At 39.5% G+C, this 25,769-nt stretch overlaps 1 protein-coding gene across 10 annotated transcripts in view; it reads left to right on the top strand.

Annotated features, from left to right (window-relative positions):
* PAG1 (phosphoprotein membrane anchor with glycosphingolipid microdomains 1) overlaps positions 1–25,769 on the top strand; it is a 142,233-nt gene that overhangs the window by 30,372 nt on the left and 86,092 nt on the right. For 7 of the 10 annotated variants that reach the window (XM_073229764.1, XM_073229754.1, XM_073229755.1 and 4 more), the window contains exon 2: positions 14,208–14,277. The exons of 2 other annotated variants lie outside the window; for them this stretch is intronic. The gene's annotated coding sequence lies outside the window, so the exon portion shown is untranslated. Of the gene's footprint in view, positions 1–13,971; positions 13,991–14,207; positions 14,278–25,769 lie in introns of those variants that run through there. One more of the 10 variants, XM_073229756.1, reaches the window with a different exon arrangement.

Raw genomic sequence — 25,769 nt, 5'->3', positions numbered from 1 at the left:
GTCACTCATATATTACTGGTGAAAATGTAAAATATTAAAGCCACTCTAGAAAACAGCTTGGCGGCTGCTTAAGAAAACTAAACGTGCAACTACTATATGACCTAGTAATTGCACCTGGAGCATTTATCCCAGAGAAATTAAGACTTAAATTCTCACAAAACCCTATACAAGGGTATTTATAGTAGCTTGATTTGTAATAGAAATAAACACTGGAAACAACTCAGATGTTATTCAGCGGATGAATGATCAAACAAACCGTGTTATATCCAAAACATTAACTATTACTCAACAATAAAAATGAACCAACTATTGATCAATTTGTACAAATGTCCAGAAATTATGCTAAGAAGGCCAATCCTAAATGATCACATACTGTATGACTCCCTTTATATACCATTCTTTAAAAGTGACAAAATTTTAGAAATGGAGACCAGATTAGTATTGACAGGAGTTAAGGATGTGGTAAGGGCAGGAGGGAAATGGATGTCACAACAGAAAAGCAACATGAGTAATCTTGTGTCATGGAAATTTTTTGTATCTTCACTGTGTCAATGTCAATATCCTAGTTGTAATATTGTACTATAGTATTTCAATAAGTTACCTTTGGGGAAAAGTCATCTGTGGATACATGGGCTCTCCCTATGTTATAGGCACCTGCAGATGTAACAGTTATCTAAAAATTAAAGGTTCAGTTGAAAAAAATTAGAAGGAAAGTGAAGAACTCTTTATTTCTTGGAGATCATTTTAATTTGAAAACAAGATTCAGCATTATACTGTAAAGATCTTTCCATATCCAAATTCAAAAAGATGTTAGTATAAAGTAGGCTCTTTCGAAGTATAGTTACTCTTTATTTGGTGGGGGTTGGAAGGAAGGCAAGAGATTCTATTATATGTGTCAAAAAATAGTTAACATTTGTTGAATCCCCAACACCATATGAGGCCAGTACCATTTAAAGGATAGGAGACCGAGTCACAGAGATGAAGTAATTTGGGGAATAGTGAGTCCCCATTTGAACTGAGCAGTCTGGTTCCAAATGCTGCATTCTCTTTAATGACTGTATTCTTCTGCCTATTCATATAGGCTATTAATTCTTCCCCAAGTATGTTTCCGGAGTAAGATACTGACCTCAAGAAGTTTAAGCACTTTTCCTAGGCTACAGTGAAGTAAATCTGGGATTGAAATCGCAGGCCTTTGCCTTGCCATCCACATCCCATCCTACTCCCACGGCAGCAGAAGCCATACATCAAAGCCCTCAGACCTGATACTCAACCTATTTTGTGTTGGCCCAATTAGTGCTAGGTGGTAGAGTATTTCAAATTTCAAAATTGATATTAGTAGCATATATTTAAACATTGTGAGATATCATGTAAAAGTCCAGGTTTCTAGCTTCTCTTAGGCAAAAAGAAAATCTGCCAGTGCTGAGTTCCCATTCCCACTTTCCCCCACAGGCGTGAGGTACATTGCTTAGTGGTTGCCCTTTCAGACGAGGCGCATTTGCCACAGTCCTCGCGTCTTTTTATTGTCTCCAAATGATGCAGCCAATTGTGGCTGCCTTTTTATCACTGCAGGGCACTGTTCTTTTTCTTAAAGCAAAGTAAAGTAAAATCTCTACCAAATCATAGACCTTTAGAGAAGGCTTTGACTTTCTCTGGTGCACTTCGCTCATGCATGTTCCCTGCCCCAGCCTGGTCAACACTTGTATTTGGGACTCTTGCCCATTATGATACCACAAAGCTGTTACCTCTGCTAGGACCATGTTCTTCCCTTCCTCTGCCCAAATGGGACTCATTCTTCAAAGCTTTTCTGATCTCTTCAGTAACAATCTATTGCTTCATTTCTTTTTTTAACATACAAGCTACATTTCTTTCTCATGGCTTTGATATTCCACCCTTTATCTTAGCAATTTGTGTAGTTGTATCCTACCTGATTATAAACTACTTAAATGTATGTTTCTAAAAACCTCCATCATAAGAGAATTTGAAGTTGCTGAACTTAAGACTCCCATAGAATTGGAGGAGCTGAAATCATTAGTTCATCTATGAAAGCTATTAATTAAAATGAAATAGGCATACATGAAATAGAATATGCCTTCTTTGGCATTTCTTAAATTAGTAATAATGAGTATTGTGCAGTTATTTTCTTCATTGTTATGGTTCTTTAACATTCCTTGCTAAAGGAATGTTCTATCTGGAGTTTCAGTGAGGTGTTTATAGATTTGGTTTCATGGCTCTAGTACACAGAGCAACAGGTAATATTTCTTCTGCATCTGGTTTCCTAATGAAGTATTAAGCTGCTTTCCATTTTATAACTCAAAGACCACATCTCTCTCCTATGGGGCCCAACTCTGTCTCTCCTGATTCTCAGATACTCAGTCGGAAATTGTTGACCGAGAGAGAAATGGAAAGAAAGAATTTTGCAGAAGGAGAATTTACCATGAGGGAAATTCCATGTCCAAACTTGCCATGTGCAAATTCAGAAAGATGTTAGTACAACATTATTCATGTTGATATGCTTTGTAGTACCTTAGCACGTTTTTGTTACTGAGTAGACATTCAGAAGTGAACTGATCATGTTTGATATTGAACTAAGTTAATTCAAAATTGTCTGAGGATAATAGTATTGCAAGCTGTATTAGGACTAGAAGTGTTTTCCCCCACCTCTGGATTAAAGAGTAGATGGCAAGAGGTGGCCTTGTTTGTACAAATTGTGTTAGGGTTGAGAGATTACTGACAAGTCCCTGCAGATGATAACCTTCTAGTCTGGCATGTGACGAGTGCTGATGGAAGATAGGGTGGATGTCGGGGATGTCCAGGAATGGAAAGGTTGCTTGGGATCTAATCTCTGGACTCTTCCTGCTAATCTGTGTTATCTTTATTCAAAGGAAAGTTCTGAGAAGGCTGAGACCTATGATTTTACCAAACCAAGAGATCAGTAAGTTCACAGCTTATAATACCACTGTGGGCAAAACTCGGACACTTGCAGGAAGGAAGACAATGGAGAAGTGAGTAAAAGGGTGCAAAATAGAAAAAAGGTTGAGAAGATAAGAGCTTTTGCTCTGGAGCCAGAGTATTTGTTACTATGTGTCTGCCTTCCTCCCAGTCCTGCTCCTAGCTCTGTGACCTTGAGCAAATAATTAGCCCCCTTGTACTTCAGTTTCTTCATCTGTAAAATGGGAACACCAATTGTATTTCCCTCATAAGGTTGTTGTCATATGGAAAGTGCATAGAACAGTGCCCCATATGTGTTGCCAGCCCACTCTTTGCTTGCTGTTGCAGGAGGGAAGGCTCACTGGGCAAAGGCAGAAGAGTTTTGCTCTCTCTTGCACCAAGCATCAACGTTTCCTTTCATAAGTAGCAACATGTCTGTACTGTACATTGTTTTTCTTCTTTGTCAGTTGCTCATTTTATTCTGTACCTACAAGGTCATCTAGAACAGCCTTCCTTTTAATGTAATGAGTCAGGAGCCTGGGATGTAACTTAGATAAAATGGCAACCAAAGCTACTCATGCTTTTGGGACCCTTATCAATGTGTGTGTTTTTTTCAGATGTCTCTTTGAAGAACCTATTTTCAACCTTAGATGTTTTCTCAGGTTGTCTTTGTACTAAAGTCAAATAACTGCCCATTTTCAAAATACCATCCATTTATGATTTATACTAGGAAAGATATTTGGCTCTTTGGGAGACGTCTTAGTTGTTTTTTTTTTTAATTGAAGTATAGTTGACATTCCTTACGTTTCAAATATACAACCTGTATAGAAAGCCCTAAAGACTATGCCAAAAACTATTAGAACAAATAAATGAATTCAGTAAAATTGAAGATACAAAATCAGTATACAGAAATCTGTTGTGTTTCTAGTATTCATGAACAAGCAGAAAGAGAACTTTTTTTAAAAAATCCCATTTATAATTATATCAAAAAAGAATGAAATACTGAGGAATAAGTTTAACCAAGGAAGTGAAAGACCTGTACTCTGAAAACTACAAGACATTGATGAAAGAAGTTTAAGACAATACAAATAAATGGAAAGATATATAGTATTTATGGATAGGAAGAATTAACATTGTTAAAATGGCTGTACTACCCAAAACAATCTGTACATTCAGTGCAATCTCTACCAATGGCAGTTTTCACAGAACTAGAATGAATAATCATAAAATTTGTATGGAGCCCCAAATGATCCCTTAATAGCCAAAGCATTTTTGAGAAAGAAGAACAAAGCTGGGGGTAACACCCTCCCTGATTTCAAACTATACTACAAAGCTACAGTAATCAAAACAGTAAGGTCTTCTCACTTATCCCCACTTTCATAAGGACTAGAGAATAAAAATGTTCATATTACAATGAAATTGATTGACATCAATTCTTTTCAAGTTATTTGTTTTTAAAGTGTCTTTAGTAATTGATTTAAATATTTTTGCAGTTGATTTATTAAACAGATTAAAAGCTTGTCACATATCTCAAGTGTATCTCAAGAAACAAGTATGTGAGAAATAATATGCAGCTGAGTAATTTGAACACAGAAACTCTGGCATTGAAAAAAAATGAACTAGCAAGTACATTCTATATTTTTCCTACTTCTAAATGTCAGAAGGTTTGCTGCATACATTTATAACAATGATCCTGTAAATGAAAGTATTTTTGAGTCCAGGGGTTTTCATTGACCCCATTCCATTCACATGGGCTTGTTAGGAGGCATGGTTAAACACCACTTACACAGGATAGGAGCCCAGTCTTCAAGGGGCTGCTCTTCCAGCCCCTAGTGTGGCTCCATTGAGTGGATTTAGGGATGAAAGATAAGCAGAGTACATTGTAGAAAGAAGCATTCTTGTGAGAAGTTTGGGACTGAGAAGCAGACAAAGAAGTGAAAGAGATTTAGAGTTTAAAAGGCTTCTGAGATAGAGGAGAAGTGTGGTGGATGAGATTTGCCCTCTTAGTCTCCAGTATCTCCTCTCTTTCCTAATCTTTCAGCAGTTGCAGATTTTCACTCAGATTATAGAGAGTGGGTTAGGTCATGAGGAACAAAGATGGGATTTTTTTTCTCCTATCTTTTGCCTCCTCCTCCTCACTCTTGATCCTACCTCACCATATAGATCTGATTTTCCACTGGTTTGCAGAGTGAAGCAAGAGGGGGAGTTTCATAAGTACAGAAAGAAAATGGAGCAACTTTTTTTCCTTCATCTTTTCTGATCTCCTTACCACATACTTTGTTTCTTTGGAGGTCCTGTGGGGGTAGGAGATCCAAATGTGGAAGGCATACAAATGCCTCCTTTGTCTTTTTAACCTTCTCTCTTCCTCCCCAACACCTCCCAGCCGGACACCCCCTACACACACACATATGCACACAGGCTCACACTTCAGGTCCATGCTAAGGTGTGTTTATGTGTATGTAGGATGGTGGTAATTAAGACTCCAAAGCAAGGAGATTGAGAAGCTTTGGCTGGATGTTGTGAGCAATGGGAGGCCTTAAAACTGTGAGGAGGAAAATAAAAAGACTCAATCATTGGCCTAAAGTGATCTGTAGTCCAGAGAACTCATTTTAAAATGTTAGTACACAAAATAATGAAACAGTAAATTCTGACTAACAAGGTCAGAAAGACTGCATAAGCCTTGAGAAATGAATTTTGATTGGGTAGATGGGAAAAGGGAGGAGAGCATGATCCTAGCAGAGATAACAGCCTAATAGCATTAATCAGGGCAAGAGTCACAAACTCAGGTGGTATCCTAAGTGACTGAAGTGAGCCAGAGACTCTCAAAGCCCTCAAAGCTGTAGGTCAACAATTTGGTAGAGAGGCAGGTACAACTACCTTTCCTTTAACTTTACTTTTAAAACAACTACAGTGCCATGCAGTAATCAAAAGCATCTGATTTGGTGGTGGTATCTGGGAGACAATAAGGAGTGGTAAGGACTGTGGCAAACAGGGAGTACATTCTCATGCGAAGGGCAGCACTTAATAGTTTCATTGAGTTGCTGCTTTTCAGAAATTTAGGAATATTAGTCCAGTGCTAGTAGATTTTACATTCCACTTTCCATAAGCTAGGTGCTGACTAACTGCTTAATATAGTACTGATTTAACACCTAAAGATGGATTCAAGGTATCCTAAAACCTGATACATCAATCAGTTTGTGTTAGGCTTCTTGAGATGTGCAGTCCAGCAGTATTTTCTTTTGTCCTATCTTTCCTTCATCTTTTCTGGAGTCCTCTGTACCCCCAAATGACAGGATGATGTTATCTTATGAAGGATGTTATTATGAAAGGAGAATTCTTCTAACATAAGCCAGCCCCCTCTAGCTCTCTTTGATATGGTCTCAAGGTTTATTTAGGTAGTGGTACCCACAACAGTTTAGTCTGTCCTTGTCTCCAGCTAATCTAAATGTTTTGCTTTCAGCAAAATTTGCACATTCTGTCCAGACCCTTACTCCAACCTTTGAATTATTGCTTCAATTAATCTTTTGTTTTTAAAACATGCCTTCTTCAATGTTTTTCTTTTATATCCAACAAATTCTTTCCTAATTTCTAAATGTGTGGAAGAAAATTTTAGAGTTGTGGAAAAAGTATACCAATCTTTTCATACCTGGAGAAATTGATATTTTTTTCCAGAAAAGTCACCATATATTGGGAAGGGGCCAGGTGGTATTTAAATGTGAATCAAGATAGATGTCTGCCATATACAGATCTGATTAAAGGGCATGGCAGTCCTTTTCAACATTTTGGAAATCAGTTCACAACAGTGATGAAATTTGAAATTGAAAATTCTCTACTAACAACTTTTTGTGGCTGAAATCTAGGGGAAAACCAATAATAAAATCCCCCTAATTAGAAAATAGTGGCTCCTAATTTGATTTAGGAAGTATGTAAAATGGCTGGACAGGAAAGGTTTGGAGGGAGCTGGTTTAAAAGATACAGTGACCAACCAGCATATTAACAGCAACTCAAAGACGTTTTCATAAGCTTAAAATGTTTTTTTTTCTTGGAATAGGTATTCTTAAGCCTTTGAATCATATTCATTTGCTTGAACTCTAGAGCTCCAAGGCAGAGCCATATACAAATTAAGAGTTTAGGAGCATTTAATGAAGTGGGGAATAGAGGTTGTAGGTTAAATGCAACCTGGGCTGCATCATGGATCTGAATGTGCAAAAAAAATGTGGGATCCAGATCTCAACCATGAAGCATGGTGTCCAGCCCCGCACACCATCACTGTGTGGTCTCTCATCTCTGGCAGCATGTAGTGAGCAACCCCACTACTGTAAGATGGTTTTCTGGATTTTTGTTTGCAGCATCTCCTACGTGTATTCAAAACGTCAAAAGAATAAAGGCCTCTATGGCAAACAAAACCCAGTATTCTTGGGAAGCTGTAGGTTGTTATTTATTTGTAGACCCAAAGAAGGGTTAGTTGAGAAGGAATATTCCTCAAGGAGCAAGAGGTGGTAGAACCTTAGGTCAGAAGGTATGAGGTACATTTCAGGGTCTGTAACTGCTTACACATCACCCAGCCTTCCTGGGTTTGTAATTCTTGTCTATAAAATGAAGTCATTGAACTAGGTGGTTCTCTGGCCTATGCCTCTCACACTTTGACGTGCATACAGATTGCGTGGGCATCCTGGTAAACAGCAGTTTGTGATTCAGTAGGTCTGGGGTGGGGCCCAAGGTTTGCCTTCCAGGGAGTTTCCGGGTGGGGCTGGTGCTTCAGGGCCACAGACCGGATGTTTGGCTCATGCTGCATGATCTCTAAGCCTGGGCTACCTCTACAAATCTGTGAGAGTGATCATCCGACATTTCAGAAAGACAGGACAATTTTGGTAAATGTGCTACTTTGCTATTAACTGTTCTCATTCTTCATAATCATCTTCATCAAAAACCCTTTAAGTGCCTAATTATGCATAGCAATTTCACATGCTTTACATAAAAAACTAAATCTATTTGGCCCCCTTCTATCAGATTTGACAACCTAAAACAGAGAAATATGCATAGAACAGTGATAAACATAGAGTAATAAATATTTATCCAGATACAGAACATATTACAATAAAAAGTTTACATATTTAACATGGGCCTTGGGATATTTATTTTCTTACAGCTTTTGTCCTTTTAAAATCTGGGAAACCGAAACACTTGGTTGCCCTGTAGTTTTCTTTTCTTTTTTTTTTTTTTGTAGTTTTCTTTTTAAAAAACAAAATGTTTCTGTTTCTATTTTACAGATGGGCTTTGGGGAATGGGAAGGTCAGTTTCGGAGGTTTCTTTTGTTGTTATTGTTGTTTATTTTGGCTCACTAACTTCAAAATAAATACGTTATTAGCCCCCCATGCAGAACTCTCATCACCATGTGCAGGTGTTGCAGCCTGATTTTGTGTTGTTCAATACTGGGTGTGTGGACACAAGTCCATTAACCTCAGCTCTTCCTGCCCAAGGGCCTTGAAGGCTCCAGTCATCCTCCCATTCTTTCTGGGATGCAGAGAAAGCAGGGCCAGACACTATTATCTCTGCATAGTGGGCAGTTGACTGATGCAAGAAAGGAAGCTGGCGTGTCCAGTGTTTTGTGGTGACTGACTCACATAGGAAGGCTTAGAGTCAGTTCTCTCTCTTCTGCCCACTTCCAGAGTAGACCTGAGGGCTCCACTGTCTTACCATATGAAGGGGTCAGATGAGCGGCTAATGCCAGCATTTCCTCCTGACAGTAGGACAGATTCTGTTCCTGGAAGTGGGACCACCCACCTACTGGCGATTGCACTCTCATACCCCTGGTGATGAGCAGGCTTGTTAGAGTTATATCAGTTTGCCAGTGATGTCACATTGACTCAGCTCATGGATTTATTCTAGCTGAGACACAGCTAAAAGAATTATCACAGATCGGAAGGTGGTCACATCTAGCCAAGGGTGTCTGGATCAAATATTTACCAATAATGGGATTAGAGGCCATGGGTTTATACCTTCTTGATTCAGATAGGCATGTGGAATATTGAGTAGTGACTGTGTGTAGGCTTAGGGGTGCAAAGATGCAGAGAAAACTACCTGGACACCCGGTAGGTGCATTATCCAAAATGATGTATGTGGATGGCGCACTGCTTTGGAGGCAGATACACTTGGCTCCACTACTCACTGCCTGTGTTCCTTAACCTTCCCAAGCCTCAGTTTCCCCCACTGTGGAGCCAGCATAACAACAGTACAGAGCCCATGGAATTCCCATTAGCATGAGCTAAGGTGAGGATGTACGGTATATGTAGCACAGGTCTGCAAATACTGACTCCTAACTACAAAATTTTAGTAATTGTAATACAATTATTACAAATGACAGCATCTGCTATCATTTGGGTCTTAGAGAAGAGTGAGAGATTCTAAATTTGGTCTTTTTATGTTATTTCATGTGTGACTATTTGTACAGGAGTTTGTATCTGGGTTAATGAAAATTTCACACTCTGTTTATTAGGAATAAGGTTGTTATTGGAGCAAAGCTGCATTAATTAGGCTCACCCTTATCCTTCATTCTGAAATGTATACAGCTGTTGTGTTCTTTGTCTTATAAAATTAACTATAAAGAGTGAAGGCAGTCTGCTTATATAGGGAAGATATAAAACCAGAGTAATTATAGCAGGAAGCTAAACCTTTAAAAAGCCACGATGGCAATGCTATATATTTTGCATTTGTGCCTAGTAATTGATCTATGTGGGCATGTGGAATTAATGCAGGCTGGATCCAAGGCACTAAATAACTGGTTGCCTGCCTGAAGGCAAATGAGAGCAGAGGGGCTATCTGGAACTGGTTCTCAGGAAGTGAGGGATGCCATTTGCCCACAGACAGTGTGGAAATGGGGGCAAGGTCCTCGGAGGGGCAGCATCCCCAGGTAAATGGATCTAAAGCCTGCCAACTACACTGTAATGTTATAAGGTAGGATGGAGTAAGGGTACCAGGCAGCTGGCTGGAAAGCCAAGAAGCCAAAATGAGCTTTTTAAAGTAGAGGATAGGAAGTAGAACCCCAGGGAAGTCCCTAACCTCAGAAACTTACTCAATAACACCTTTTTATAGGGTGCCTGCAGCTTCTGGTCAAGTGGAGGTTGAGCCAACTCACCCAAAATGTAAGCCAGTTCTTCTCCATATTTAGTGTGCACATGAGTCACCTGTTAAAATGTAGATTCTGATTTAGTAGGTCTGAGATGCTGCATTTCACACATGTCCCCAGGGGCTGCTGATGTTGCTGGTCTGGGAACCATGCTTTGTAGCAAGGTCTCAACCCAGTCTCTCTCTAAGCATCCCAGTCTCTGATCACCACCTCTTCTATTCAACCCTCTTTCATACCCTAACTCCAACCATACCTGAACTCCACCAACACCTGCAGTCCATTGATCCTACTGATTTCCACTATCCTCCTTCCAGATCTCTATTCCCAGCTCCCCAGCTTAGATTCCATGACCTCTCTTTATAACATCCCATGTATGCGCCCTTAGGTGCTTTGCATCCCGCTTTCCTCACCACATTTACCTGACTCATCACTGAGTATGCCGCTTCTTCACCTGTGCTGGCAATGGGGCTGAGGGAAGCACACCACGGAGCTAATAGCCTCGCTTTCATGTCTGCAGCCCCTGAGGTTGCTGGTTCCCTTGTCCATTCCCTCCCAGAAGATGTCTTCCTACTCTCTGCTCTGCTCTCAAGCCCCTACCACATCCTCTCTAATCCTTATTCTCAGCTGATAACCTTGCTTCTGATTTTCCAAAAAGGACTTCCTCCTGCTCCCTCTACTGGGTCTACCCACATGTCTGCCTGGGGCCTATAGCCGGGGCCTGCCCTGCACTGGCCATGGGAGCACTGGGCGTGTTCATTCTACCAGAGGTGCCATCATGATGGTCACACTGAGGGGCCAGAGTGGCCAGACTCTCTCTGACTTGTGTTGCCACCACTCTCCAGTGTGTGCCAATGGCCAGCCAGCCACTTTCCATTCCCCTGCATCCCTACCCTATCCTTCCCCACCGCCTTCTGGGCTCTGCTCAATCAGCATCTTCTCTGTGAGCTCAGGATTTCCTGACTCCTCACTTGAAGTAATGCCAGCCCCAAACTAGCTTCAGTTGTTTTTTTCAGTGATTATGTTTTGCCAGATGGCTGGTTTGTCTCCCACCTCCACTAGAAAGCTCCATGAGGCAGGAGAATTTTGTCTTTTTGGGTCAATATTGAAACCTCACTTACAAGTGGCCAGCACACTGAGACTCTCCTTAAAGTATTTGAGTAGATAGTAGAGTGAAAGATGTGATTATATTAGAACAGAAGCAGGAAGAGTCAATTAGTAAAAACTACATATCAATATAGGTATTTAAAAAGCCCCTCATCCTTTCGGAATAGACAGGGCTGTGGAAGACCCCTGTGTGGAGATAATGTTGGGCCTGACTATGCCACATTTAATAGCGGTCATTGAGCCCTGATTGGGGAATTAGGAGGGAAAAACCAACATTGAATTCTGTCCAAGAATGCCTGTCCCTTCCCTCTCTCATTAAATGCTCCCAGGGAGGTCAGTAGTTTTACATCAGGACTTAACCAACCCACCTGCTCTGTGATGCAGATTATTTCCTCTTCTCCTGAGATGCAGATGAAGAGCTGTGACTATTTAGCATTTAACAGTTCCACGAGCTAAATATGCCTACTTTGCCGGGAGTTTGGGAAAGGGGGTATTTTAGCCATGCATCTATCTCCACATCTTAGACATGCATTTGTGCCTACATTCATGAAATCAAGCACATGGCTTTAATTTGGCAAAGGGAACATCCTGTGAAGTCATGAACGGAGGTGCTCACCATGAGAACGTGTGCTGCTCATCCTCAAGGATGAAACATTAGGCAGTTGGTCTATGTGATGTCCTAGAAGTGTTTATTTTTATTTTGTTCTGAAGTGTTTTGCTTGGAATAACACTGTCAGCATAAGTCATTGCAAGCTCCGATTTAGGAAGAGAAAGCACAGAGGGTTTTGTGAGTATTAAATAAGATGACTGACCTCACACACAGGGCCAAGAACATAGCAGGTGCTCAGTATACATGCTTTCCTTCCTCTCTGCTACCCCATCCTGTGCTTTCTTATGGTCCCCATCCAAACTGTTGTATTTCTGCAGAAAATGGAAGTTAGGTTTTAAATATTATTATGTTTTAATAAGTCATTCATTTGACACCACTGATTCTCAACTGGGGAGTAGTTTTTGCCCTTCAGGGAACATTTGTTAAAGTCTGGAGACATTTTTAGTTGTCACAAGACTAGAAGAATGCTAACCCCTCAAAACAAAGAAATACCCAGTCCCAAATGCCAGGGCTATATACTTACACTGATATTTACAGTTTATTTCTTTTCTGGTCTCTAAACAAAAGAGAAGATTGAGAGGGATGTGACTGGCTGAGGACCCATGTTGGGGCAGGTTGGAGGTCCCACCAGACAGATACCAGGATTCACTTACCTTTAATAAGCTGCCACAGGTGGTCTCCAGCTTAAAAACAAGTGCCTTGTTAGGTAGGCATTTCTACATTAGTTGTTCAGCCTTTAAAAGTAACACCTACACACACAAGCAAACAAACAGTGTGGCAGAGGCTTGGAGTTCCCCGGATAGAAGGTGAGGATAGTGAGAGGGAGGTGATGAGATATGACTGGTAGGTGGCAGGCACCATGTCAGACCATGCCAGGGGCCTTGGGTTTTAGCCCAGGAGCAGTGGAGAACTATAGATATGGGGCCTTTATGCTCTTTTCTGTACTGAATTCACAACCTCACAACCTGTACATACTTCTGTTATTCCTTGTCTCTGTATCATTTACATTGATAACTTGGTCTCCTGAACTGGGCCTTCTTTGCTAGCATGGAGGTTTTATCAGTGTTTTTTCAAGTTAGCACTGTCTCAAAATTGTTATTTCTCCACTTTTGGACAGGTACTGTTCCCAAACCCTTGTTTCTGACACAGTAGTTTAGAGCTTGAAATTCATCTTCCTGGTTTTAAAAACGGTGAGTTTTCAGGAAAGCTTCCAGAACCCACAATATTGCTGAGCTGTAATGCTTAGTAGTTCAGAATGGAGAATTCTTAGCAAAAGGCAAATTTACACTGCCTCTCTTTGTTGAAAGTGGACACTCAGCAAAGGTGATCTTTACACTTTCCCTGCCTTCCCTGAAGGTTAACTCTCTCGTGCCATTTACTTCACTTCTCTCCTGGCGCTGACATCTGGGAGGCTCTTCCACCACATGGGCAGGGGCCCCATGAGATGGCTGCGGGGTGGGGTACTCTCGTCTGGCTGGCAGGTCATGGAGGGACCACCACCTTGCATGTTGTCAACTTTACTATTTCTCTTTGGTCTTTCTAGCATTGTTTTGCTTTCCATTTCTTTCTAAGAAATAGCTTCTCTCTTTTCCTTTTTAAACTTTACTAAAAAAGAAAAAGCAAATGCATTGGTTTCCCTGAGTGAATACTTCCCCTGAAACTGGTTATTGAGTAATGCCTTCCCTGCCGATGGTTTTTACCCCATTTAGCATGCTTTAACATGCCTTCGCAGATCCACAGTCAACAACACAACTTGAGAGTTGAGGTTACATTCCTCAAACTTGAATCATACTTCCTCTAGAGGAAGTGGTCTTTATAAGTGATACAGTTTTATGTTAACCATAAGAAACCATGCTAACAAAAACATAGCATGTTTCAAGATGAAAACATAAAATAATGTGGCTAAATATTTTACAACAATAGTCGTACAGTTCTGTACAATATGTCCCAGCCATCTTTGTTCTGACAGAACTATCATCTTCTTGAGGCTTACAACCTTTTTTGTTTTTGTTTTAATCCGTAGCGCCTTGCAGAACTCAAAAGGTCCATGTTTGAGGTACATGGTGCTAACTCATAGTTACCATCAGTGTCTACGAGCAGGAAGTGGAAGGAATCCTTGAGTGAAAAAACAGCATGGGCATAATTAATTAATCAATCATTGAGAGCACATGTGATTGACACCATCATTTTTACTTTCATATAAAATTTGGGATAATATACAGGTCTGTGACTATTTTAAGAGCAATTCTTAACTGTTGTTTGTAGTCTTTCTTTATAGCAATAAAGTACTGAAGTTAGTTAAATAATTGCTTGTCAGATGCTTGCTTTATTGCTCAGAACTTTAACGAGTAAATGAAAAGGTAATCATTTTATTCTTAGTCATTGCAGTTTTCCTCCAGTTCAGTTTTGAAATTGTTTCCTCTTGTGTTTCTTTTCCAGAAAACACAAGATTGTTTTCGTATTTCAGCAATTGGGTGCAACTTCCAAGCTGCAAAAGAGTGACTTCAAGGTATTCATTTATCTGGCTTATTCTATATTCTCAGTTATTTAAGCTTGCTTTTAGCTTAACTTTGTACAGGTGACAGTGGTTTATTTGGGGACTCTGCATGGAAGGACGGCAGCTTTGAAGCTGAAAAATCTCAGCAGTATTTGCTAGTCCAATTTTGTGTTGAGCACCATGGGTTTGTGCCACAGAGACTGAGACACCCAGCAGTCATGCCTTCTGCAGTATGGCGTTTCCCTTTGGTGACAGGCACAGCCCTAGCTCTGCCCTGTAATGCCTGTGGAAAATGGGGCATAATGCCTACCATCTCAATCTCTTTCCTTATCTTTGACATGGAAATAATAATAGGATACCCTCTGATAATTGATGGACAGATTAATGGACTAACATGATTCTCAGCACTATCACCATCAAAAACAACAACAAAAATCTAAGAGGCTGCATTTACTGTTATCACTAGTCGTATTAGTGATCTCATGTGTGCTGATAATAAAGTCATATCAAAATTCCTTAATGCCCTCTGGTCATCCTTGAATAGAGCCCAACCCAGAAAAACATCTAACCTCAATGAACAAGTTAACATGAAGACTCTCTATATTTGATTTTAGCAAGAGTTTGCTGCATAGTTACCAATTTTCATAATCCTGGACTTTGAAATGCTATGTCCACCCATTTAAAAAGATTTACAACCTCAAGCATTGTGCTCTGATTGACCCCTATCCTTTATACATCATTACTCAATTCCTCTGTGAGCTTAAAAGAAAGGAGTACATATGACCTGAATGTTGCCAATCTCTTCATGGAAGGAATCTTGTTAAATAGACCACTGTCTTAATTGAATTTTTCCTTCAACTTATTGAGAGATTCTCTCTCTTGTCTGAGTAACCCTTCCCTCTTAGGAAAGCAAGGAGCTCTATTCAGGTCATTTGGGTTCCCCTCTGAGGTCTTTTAAAATATAACTGCAAATCATGGAAAACAGCTTGCCTTTTGTTAACTCACTTAGTCTAAAGAATTAAGAGCTTTGATTATCCAGTCTGCAAAAATGTCTTCTTCTGATCTCCCAACATTGGACAAGAATCTCCATTCAAGGATGAAATACTGTTTTCTCTAAAGCCCTTCCATTTCCAGTAGAACTGCTTGCCTTATACATTTATTATTTGAGGGCCTGAAATGCAGGGCATTTTCTAGATAGGGTGACTTAAGATTTAACCCAAAAATCTATGTTATAATAGGTCTCAGATGTTTCTGTGGTAGAGTCACAGAATTCTTGAGCTTCTGGAAAGCACTGTTTTATGTACTGCTTTTGTGTATGTGACTGATTGCTTTAATTATACTATGAGGATATATTTCTGCCTTTTTAAAATTATACACACATTTCCAGTGTGCTCTCTGATAAACTCCTGACCCCACTGTTTTGGTTATCTTCATTTGTATATACCAATTAGCCCTCAGAATTACTATGTGTGCAGTGAACTGTCTTCCCTGCCCCTCCTCTTTCATCCTCTCCTTACAACTGATTGCTTCTCCTGGAATCAATATTTCAGTTAAAGGAAGGCACCACTGTCAACCCATAACTCAAGTCAGAAATCTCCACCCTCACATTCTCTCGCCTTCTGCAATCAGTTCATACCAGATCCTGGATTTAAGATGATATACGGAAGTTCCTAGGATGGTGACTGGCACTTGGTGAAGCCAAATATTAACCGCCAGCCATCAACAAATGTTCATTGTAAATACCTTGCTGATCCTCCTTTCCTTTGCTCCCCACTGTCACTATGTTAGTTCAGGCCTTAACTCTGCACCTGTGTCTTGCTGGGTGCAACATAGCTCTCTTCCAACAAACTGTCCCCACTCTAGGTACCCTGCTCCCAAATGTGATTGGGATTTGTAATGTGACTTCCTGCTCAGTGACCTCTGTGGGCCCTTGTAACCTTGAGAGCAGATGGGAACACCTTGATGCGGCCCTCCATAATGGATGTGCCCCTCCCATGCACTGCCTGCCTCCCCTGCTTTGCAGTCTGCTTCATTAGGACTGAAGTTCTTTGGATGTTGCAACACACGGTGTCCTTTCAGGCACACATGCCTTTGCACATATTGTTCTCACTTCTGAGAATGCCCTTGCCCCTTTTTTTTCTTTATAAATTCCAGTGCATCCTTCAGGATCCACCTCAATTCCCATCTCCTCTGAGAAGCCCTCCCTGATTCCCCCATATAGCTGGGCTCCCACAATTCTTCAGTTGTATCTCTGATCATACCGTATTTAATTATCCACTTATATTTCTGACTTTCCTATAGATACTGAACTTCCTATAGATTCAGATCTCATTATTTTTGTAACTGCAACATCTAATGAATTCCTTGCACATATTAACACAGAGTGGGTGCTCTAATTTTTTTTTAAATGAGTGTATCTCTGAAATTGTAATAAAAAAAATAAGATAGTATTTGTGTAATCTCAAGTAGTGCTTTCCTCTGACCAAATATAAGCATTTTTCTCACAATAATGTTTTGCTTCTATTTTACTTTTAGTATTGATGTATTAAAGAGTCACCAAAACAATTTATGTCCCTTCTCCTCTCCAGCTGATAACAGTGGAAGGCAGAAGCCACATACTTGTAGAACCTGTAACTGTATATCATTTCTGCCTTGGAAGTAGATTCAGCCAATATCCTTATCGACTTTGGTAATGATAGTTACTTTTATGATGTTTTACTTTGGAACTCAGCATTTAAATGACTCCAACCCATTTTCAGGCTTCCAATGTGCCTTTGTCTTGGAAGTGTGTTTCAAATGTCCAGAGTTGTACTTTCCACTTATCAAAAAGACAAGCAATGAGAACAGCCAGGATCAGTAACTATCTGGTGAGATAGGAGCCCCTAATCCAAATCAAGAGATGATTGTGTTTCTTGAGTGGCTGCAGTTAACACAGTTAGTGAAGAATTGCATGTTTGAGGAGCTAGAGAAAGATAATGGGATTCATTTTTAATTCCACCCAGTTCTGAGCAAGAAAGCAAAAGCCTGGGCTTTCTGGAGTGTCTTTGTAATCAAAAATTACCACAGACCTCTCAGAACTTTTAACAACCATCTCCACTGTGAAAAATAGGCTTAGGTTATAAGGTGATTGCAGAGCTAAGGAAAATGATGACTTTGGCCAGCTTTTGTCTCTCATTTGATCTTTGGCTCACAAAGATGAGGTTAATTTCAGCATAAGCGATTAACTTCATTTTTTAAATCAGTCCATTTTAATAGCAACCTGCTTGTGCCCTGAACAACGTCCAAGAGCAGGAAGGAGTTGAATGTAAATATGCGTTATGATGTAAATCTCAACTATCTCTAAGCCAGTAGTTAGCAAAATACTTTGCCATCAATCTAATTAATCTTTTTTTCTATCTTTCCCTACATTTATTATGCATGTGTTTTCTGAATTATAAAAGCAATATACATATTCACTACAGAAAATTGGAAAATACAAACTCCCAGGGAAGAAAAAAGCTTCCCTATGAGAAAAGAACCATTACTTAAAGAGAACCATTGTCAACATCTTGGTTGGTCTTACTGACATCAGCCTTGTAGAATTTTCTCCAAACATAAGTACTTTTCAAATTCTTATTATGAAAAGTTTTGCACACACAAAAGAATCAATAATATATTCAGAATCATATACTCACCATATATGTTCACAAATTATCAAGATTTTGCCCCTATTTGTTCATCCGTCTCATTTTTCTCTTTTCTTCCTCTTTCATTTGGATGTATCCACTAATACTTTCTAAAGGAGAAGGGGAATCCTGATGTACCAAAGATTGTGAAAGGCAAGTATGCCTGCCAATTTCACATACCCTCACTTACCTTTTATTAGGAAGCAAAAAGGTATGGTTTTACACTTAATATTGCATTATACTTTGGAGATGAGTAGCCCTAAAGTTCAAGTCTATCACATGCTAGATGGGTATTGATTTTTTCTTTTAAATCAATGTTTCCCTAGAGCATAGTTTTATTTATTCATAAAGCGAAGATGCTGTCTGACAGGAGTTGCAGCAGTGTAAATCTGTGGTGCAGGCTTAATACGAAGAGCTTTTGTAAGACTCAGGAATCAATGATGCCAGAAGGTTACTTCATAAGCCTGAAAAAGTGCATTTGCTGTGCTTCAAAGTACAGCATATGATTAAGTTTCATTCCATTCCTCTGTTTTCTGCACCACTTTTCAAATGGGCCGAAGTGAAGCAGAAAGTTTAGCATATGGTTAAGTTTCATTACATTCCTCTGTTTTCTGTACCACTTTTCAAATGGGCCGAAGTGAAGCAGAAAGTTTAGCATATGGTTAAGTTTCATTCCATTCCTGTTTTCTGCACCACTTTTCAAATGGGCCGAAGTGAAGCAGAACTAAAGTTGGAACATCATGCTGCATAGAATCAAAGCTTCCTCAGTGATCCCTTGTTGACACCAAATCTGTCAATTTACTCTCAAAAGATGTGCTGACCCTCTTGATTGAACCCTGTAATTCTGCCTCCTAGTACAGGGAACCCAGAGGGTGGGCTTTTCTACCCAAGGGGCAGATACTTCCTTCACTTTGGAACACTTTTGTGTACTTGATGGTATTCTAAGAATATATAGCAGCTCTCTGCATAACTAGGCTATGTGAGCTGTGTAATTTTAAAAATACTTGCTTTTTTAAAATATATGTGCATTTGTTTTTTTCTTTTAAAAGTCAACATATAAAAATTAATTTAAAGAAAATATGTCCCAGATACTTCCTCAACCTTAACTGATTTTTCTAGTGATTAAAAAAATGTATTTAATGGCTAGAATGTCACCATCTGGAGTTTTAAATATCAATTTTCTATTAGCTCTCTGATCTTAGCATGGTAGAACTGGCTGGATGGTCAGATGACCTAGACACCAGTTTCATTATTTACTTCTGGCTGCTGTGTGGCCCAAGGCACATTCCTGAATTTCCCTAGGACCAAGATTTTTGTTTATATGGTTGTTTTGTTTGTTCATTTAAATAAAGATAAGTGAGGGTATGTGAAATAGGCATTCACTTGACTTCCTTAGTCTTCCGTAAATCAGGACTCTTTCTTTTTTTTTCCTTCTAAAAGTAACTAGTTGATATTTTTAAAAAAGAAAAACAAAAGAGAAAAGAGGGATGGATGAAGTGAGGATTATTTCTTCATGAAGAATAACGTTTCTTCCAGTTTTAAATGTCATAATTTTCTGTGAGAAGAAATCAGATGATTAGCTCAGCCAGTTTCCTTAGAAACTTCAGAGCCATTGAGGGCAGACCTTGACTTTCGAGACTGGGATCTTCAGGATCTTCAGCACCTGCTCCCGGGAGCAGCTGGGTGCTCCAGCCAGGCCAATGCTCCCGGGGGCCCCATTCCTCACAGGGACGTGGAGAGATCTCCAAGATACTGTGCCTTTGCGTCTCAGCCTTTTCCTCTCTCTGGTAGCAACAATGTGAGCCTCTTCCCCGGAGGGTTCCAGGCACTGGGAGGGAAAGAAGAGCAAAGCATTCACTATGGTCACTGCTCACTGCTGGTCATACTTGCTGTCCTTTGCCACACGGCTATAGGCATTGACACAGTCTGGTGGCATGTCGTTATTTTGGAGCTTTTCCTGTTAAGCTCTAAGAACATTACTGTTCATTTCCTGAATGGATGTCTTACTTGGCAACAGTGAGAAGATTCTAAGAGCTGCTTTTGGAGTATTGAGACTGTGATTTTGGCTTCTGCAGAAACCTTAATTGCCTCCTGTGAAGGGCACACTACAGGACCTGTTCAAAGGAGGGAGCTGGCTGTTTGGGCTAACCTTGAACTTAAGATTATTAGTTATATTTCCTAAATAGCTTTACTAAGTCCTCAGAGTATTCTTAACATTCCTTGAAAGTACCAGCTTCAAGTTCTTTAATACTTTTAATACCTTCTGCTCTATCTTTTCAAAGTAATTAATCATGCACTCCTCCCGGAAGCCGATTCAGAAAGTCATTCTCCCTGACCCTGTGATGGTGTCTTTAGAGGCCATGCAAGCTCACCAAACCAACCTGGCCATCCATGGAGTGACAGGTGTCACAGCTAGATGGCCCTACAACCAAATAATTAACACAGGATGATTTTGAATGGTAGATTTCTGGGAGCAACCACAGTTTCTTGGAATTTTGATATGTCACTTGGTTGTGCTGAGGCCCTTCCTTCTCTGTGTGCCCCACACACCTCTGCAGGCATCAGGCAAGTCATTCTGATGGCTTGTCTGTGGTGTCTTTAACTGTAAAGAGTCAGAAAACAGGGCAGAGGGGAATAAAAGAAAGACAAACTTTTCCTATAACTTCATGTAGGGGAAAACCGAAAGGTTGAGAATTCTGCGAAAATGAATATTTCCCAAGGGGACAGACAGAAAACAGAAATTTGGGTTGCAAACTCAGGTTTGCCATTTCATTAACACAGTCTTTGCTATTGCTCAGCAAATTCCCCTTAGCACAAAGACATGCTGCCAAATATTAATACTCACAATTTATTTTTCCACATTGGAATAGTTGTAGTTTATAAAATGTGTATATACAATCAAAGGTATTGTTAGGTAATTATTAAGCCAAACAGGCTATGTTTGCAGAGGACAAGGTATGTTAAATTTTTACTTGAGTGTGTTCTTAAGCCTCTGCTGAAGAAAGAGCCCATTTACTTCAACTGGAGACAACTTTGCATCCTGAGTGTAGGAGAGTATGGTGTATGCTGCAAATAGCAACTCAGAATTGCTGCAAACTGGTAACTATGTAGATGAGTGTGGGTGATTTTATTGATAACTGAGGCAGTGTTAGTTGAGTTTTAGTGAGTGACAGGATTGAATTATTGTTGCATGGTTTCAAATTGCTTTGTCTTACAGTCTCTTTACATAATTTAACAAATATTCTAATACTGGTAAATGGGCCTCAAACACACAAAAAATGGTGAAAACCACTCCATTATGAGACTAAATCACCTCTCTCCAATTGCCATCTGAGGCCCTTTCCCATCAAGGACAGTTTTTATAGGTTGAAAGAATAGAGGATGGTTCTGTTGTCATTCAGCTCTCAGTTTAAAATGTTGCTTCCTCAAAAAGGACTTCCCCAAGCAGCCATGGCTCAGGAACCCCTCAAGACACTCTATCACTTCTTTCCTTTTTGCTTTTTTAATATATGTTCCCTGTCTGGTACTTGAGTGTTAATTAGTCCTTTGTTAGTCTTACCTACAGGGAGTAAGCTCAGTCATCATCTGTTCTGTTCACTTATATCCTCAGTGCCTAGAACAGTGCCTGGCATTTTGTAAGCACTCAAATGTTCCTTCTGTTCAGCTACTTTCTTTTCTGGATCTTCCCCTTTTGCTCATCTTTGAAGCCATTTCATCATCACTGTCTGGAATCAGGCTTTACTGTCACTTCCCCTGCTGTGGAATCCATGGTACTTTACACTTTGCATTTCTGACATTAACCAGCAGTTACTTCCTGGTTGTGGATCTGATAGGCATGATGATAACATATCTACTATGTGTTAACATGATAGGCATTTGAGACATGTGAGTGAGATCAAATTTTCCAACCACAAGATAACTTGCAAAAGACTTTGAGAGAGAAACACACAATATCTGAGAATGATCAGTACACTGGTGTTAACACTAAAGGTCAGTTGGATGGCATGTCCTGCTCTGATGGTAGACTCAAGGAACAGTCTAGTATGGCTTTCTTTTTTGGTAATGTTATTTAACTATGAATAACTCTTTCAGAAGGAAAGCTTTTTTCTTTTAGAAACACTCCACCTCTCTTCCCCCAACTCTGGCCCAGAAGTCTGAGTCTCATGTTATTATGTCTAGGAATATAGTTACTAGATTTTCTGCTAATGGCTGTATTTTGCATGATAATGAATCCAGTCTTTTCTACATGTCTGCTTCATTTATGCAAAACAGATATAAATTGGAAGATGTATGAATCAAACTACTCTTTCAGGGAGCTGGGAAGTTGCTATAGAACCAGAATACAGTTTTGGGGCCCTCTTGGACCATGAAGTGTTAGTTCCATGGTCATCAATCAGAGATAATGTTTATTGGACAGTTTCAGGTAAACAGAAAACATGTTCTAAATTTCAATGCCTTAGCTACTTCTTCCAAATTCAGGAAGGTCAAATCATTTTTGGCCATCACTTACACTTTGAAGTAGTGACCTCTTAGACATACATTAGTAGCCGGAAAGTATTAATCACAGTCCTGCTCACTGATTTTCAATAATATGGAAAAGGTATTCCAAATTGGCCCTGGCTATTAACAGAGAAAATAAAGAAAATTATATTAATGATGTGTGTGTATGTATTTGTATCAAAAGCCTTTTGTAAATGCTGTAGAGTCTCTCAAAATCTAATCCTTGAGAGAAATTTATTTTGTTCTGAAAATAGATAACTTCTCTAGGAGATGCTAAAATCTTTCATTTATAGGAGATGCATTATAGCCTATGAATGGAATAGTGGGAATTCTCAGTTCTTACTTTAACTTTGCCATGATTTGCATAAAAAAATAATCAACCTGTAAGATAAACATTTTGGTACTGCTATGTTATTTGCCCTGTAGTTAATTTAAAGATAAGGTAACACTAACTAATAGTCAGGAATGCTCATCTCTTGGGGTATTTATTGATTTTTGTCTTTGAGCATTATAAAAAAGTGTCTCAAATCCCTAAGGACACTGAACTGCTTAGAAATTCTAAGCTAAGGTTAAGTTTTCCTAGGTAAGTGGTGGGAAAAAACTTGGCTTCTTACTAATGGACACAATTTTTTTGAGTTTGGACCTAATGCCAGTGTTCTAGCACAGAAACACAATATTTACTTGTTTAATATAGACTAATAATCTAGTCCTTTATTTCTTTCAAAAGTAGGAAGTTAAAAAAAGTACTTAGGCCTTTTTTTTTTCTTTTTGAGAGGGTATCTCTCATATTTATTGATCAAATGGTTGTTAACAAGAATAAAATTCTGTATAGGGGAGTCAATGCTCAATGCACAATCATTAATCCATCTCAAGCCTAATTCTCGTCAGTCTCCAATCTTCTGAAGCATAACAAACAAGTTCTTACATGGTAAACAAATTCTTACATAGTGAATAAGTTCTTACATGGTGAACAGTACAAGGGCAGTCATCACAGAAACTTTCGGTTTTGATCACTCATTATGAACTATAAACAATCAGGTCAAATATGAATATTCATTTGATTTTTATACTTGATTTATATGTGAATCCCACATTTCTCCCTTTATTATTATTATTATTATTATTATTATTTTTAAATAAAATGCTGAAGTGGTAGGTAGATGCAAGATAAAGGTAGAAAACATAGTTTAGTGTTTTAAGAGAGCAAATGTAGATGATCAGGTGTGTGCCTGTAGACTATGTGTTAATCCAAGCTAGACAAGGGCAGTAATACATCCATGGATGCAGAATATTTCTCTCAAAATGGGGGGGGGGGGTGAGGTTCTAAGCCTCACCACTGTTGATCCCCAATTTCTCACCTGATGGCCCCCCTGCGACTGTGCCTGTCTTAGGTTGTTCCTCCCTTGAGGAATCTTACCTGTCTCTGGCTAACCAGTCATCTTCCGGGGCCATACAGGGAAATGTAAAGTTGGTAAGTGAGAGAGAAGCCATATTGTTTGAAAAGGTTAGCTTTTTACTTCTTTGCAGATTTATGCCCTGTGGCTTCTATGCCCAGGATTTGTCTTGAGGTATCTTTGCCACTTGGAGTAGTTATGATACTTGGTGAATTCGATATGAGGCACGAATTCTATTTAAGGGTTGTAATTAGGAAGAAGAAAAGCTATAGAGGTAGCAGACGGAAGAAAACATGGGAGGATTGATTATTTCTTTGACATATCTTCTTGTAGAGTACCTTAAGCATGTATAGGTTTTAAGCTACTAATTAAATTGTGCACACACATTAACATAATAGGAATACAGTTACATAACCAAAGCAGATCTATAATTACCAGCCATCTCCAGTGAAGCCAAGAAAACCAGTTAGGCACCCTAGGCATTTGTGAAAATTTGTCTATGATATAATGGATATTGTCCAACTGTACTTGAACAGTCTGAGAGAAATCAGACAAATTAAAACAACCCATTCCTGGGAACTGTTCACATCCCGTATGTTCTTTTAACAGTAGATTGTCTGTAGTTGTCAGATTTTGGAGCGCTACAACTTGCACTTCTGCTAATTCTTGGTTGAGTTCCAACAGTATAGATCCAGTCAAATTTGTTGTTTTACTGAAAGCACAGGCCAGCTTAGATATCTCCTTCTTCATTCCAATGGCAAGTCCAGGAACCGGTGGGATGAATGCAGCTACAACTGCAGCATCGCCTGGATCTTTGTTGCGGTTTTTTGATGATCATCTTCTGGTATGTCTCTTCCAGAGAGTGCTGATGTTGGAAGCTCTTCTTCACATTGTATCTTACTTCATTTTCTGGGTAGCCAAATTAGGCTTTGATCCTCTGTATAAACACAAACAGACCCTTTGCCCACACTTTGATATGACCTTTATACCATTGTGTAGAACTCATTGAAGGTCACCACACAGGAACTGCTTTTTTTTTTTTAAGAGAAAGGAATATTATCAGAAAAGTATACATCCATAGCCGATCATCTGACACCCTTTAAGTGATCAAAATTAAGGATATTTAAAGCATACATTAATTGTTCATTTACAGTTAGTATTATCCTATCAGGGAGTAATCCCCCTTCTCTTTCTTTCATTTTTTTTTGTTATCTTTAATCTACACTTACATGAAGAATATTATGTTTACTAGGCTCTCCCCTATACCAGGTCCCCCCTATAAACCACTTTACAGTCACTGTCCATCAGCATAGCAAAATGTTGTAGAATCACTACTTGTTTTCTCTGTCTTGTACAGCCCTCCCCTTTCTCCCACTCCCCCATGCATGCTAATCTTAATACCCCTCTTCTTCTTCCCCCCCTTATCCCTCCCTACCCACCCATCCTCCCCAGTCCCTTTCCCTTTGGTATCTGTTAGTCCATTCTTGGGTTCTGTGATTCCGCTGCTATTTAGTTCCTTCAGTTTTTCCTTTGTTCTTATACTCCTCAGATGAGTGAAATCATTTGGTATTTCTCTTTCTCCGCTTGCCTTATTTCACTGAGCATAATACCCTCCAGGTTCATCCATGTTGCTGCAAATGGTAGGATTTGCCCTCTTCTTATGGCTGAGTAGTATTCCATTGTGTATATGTACCACATCTTCTTTATCCATTCATCTACTGATGGACATTTAGGTTGCTTCCAATTCTTGGCTATTGTAAATAGTGCTGCGATAAACATAGGGGTGCATCTGTCTTTCTCAAACTTGATTGCTGCGTTCTTAGGGTAAATTCTTAGGAGTGGAATTCCTGGGTCAAATGGTAGGTCTGTTTTGAGCATTTTGATGAACCTCCATACTGCTTTCCACAATGGTTGAAGTAATTTACATTCCCACCAGCATTGTAGG

Source organism: Manis javanica, chromosome 2 (assembly GCF_040802235.1).
Source record: "Manis javanica isolate MJ-LG chromosome 2, MJ_LKY, whole genome shotgun sequence".
Lineage (NCBI taxonomy): Eukaryota > Metazoa > Chordata > Mammalia > Pholidota > Manidae > Manis > Manis javanica.
Note: the sequence above shows the minus strand (reverse complement) of the source record. Positions and strands in the feature narration are given on the sequence as shown.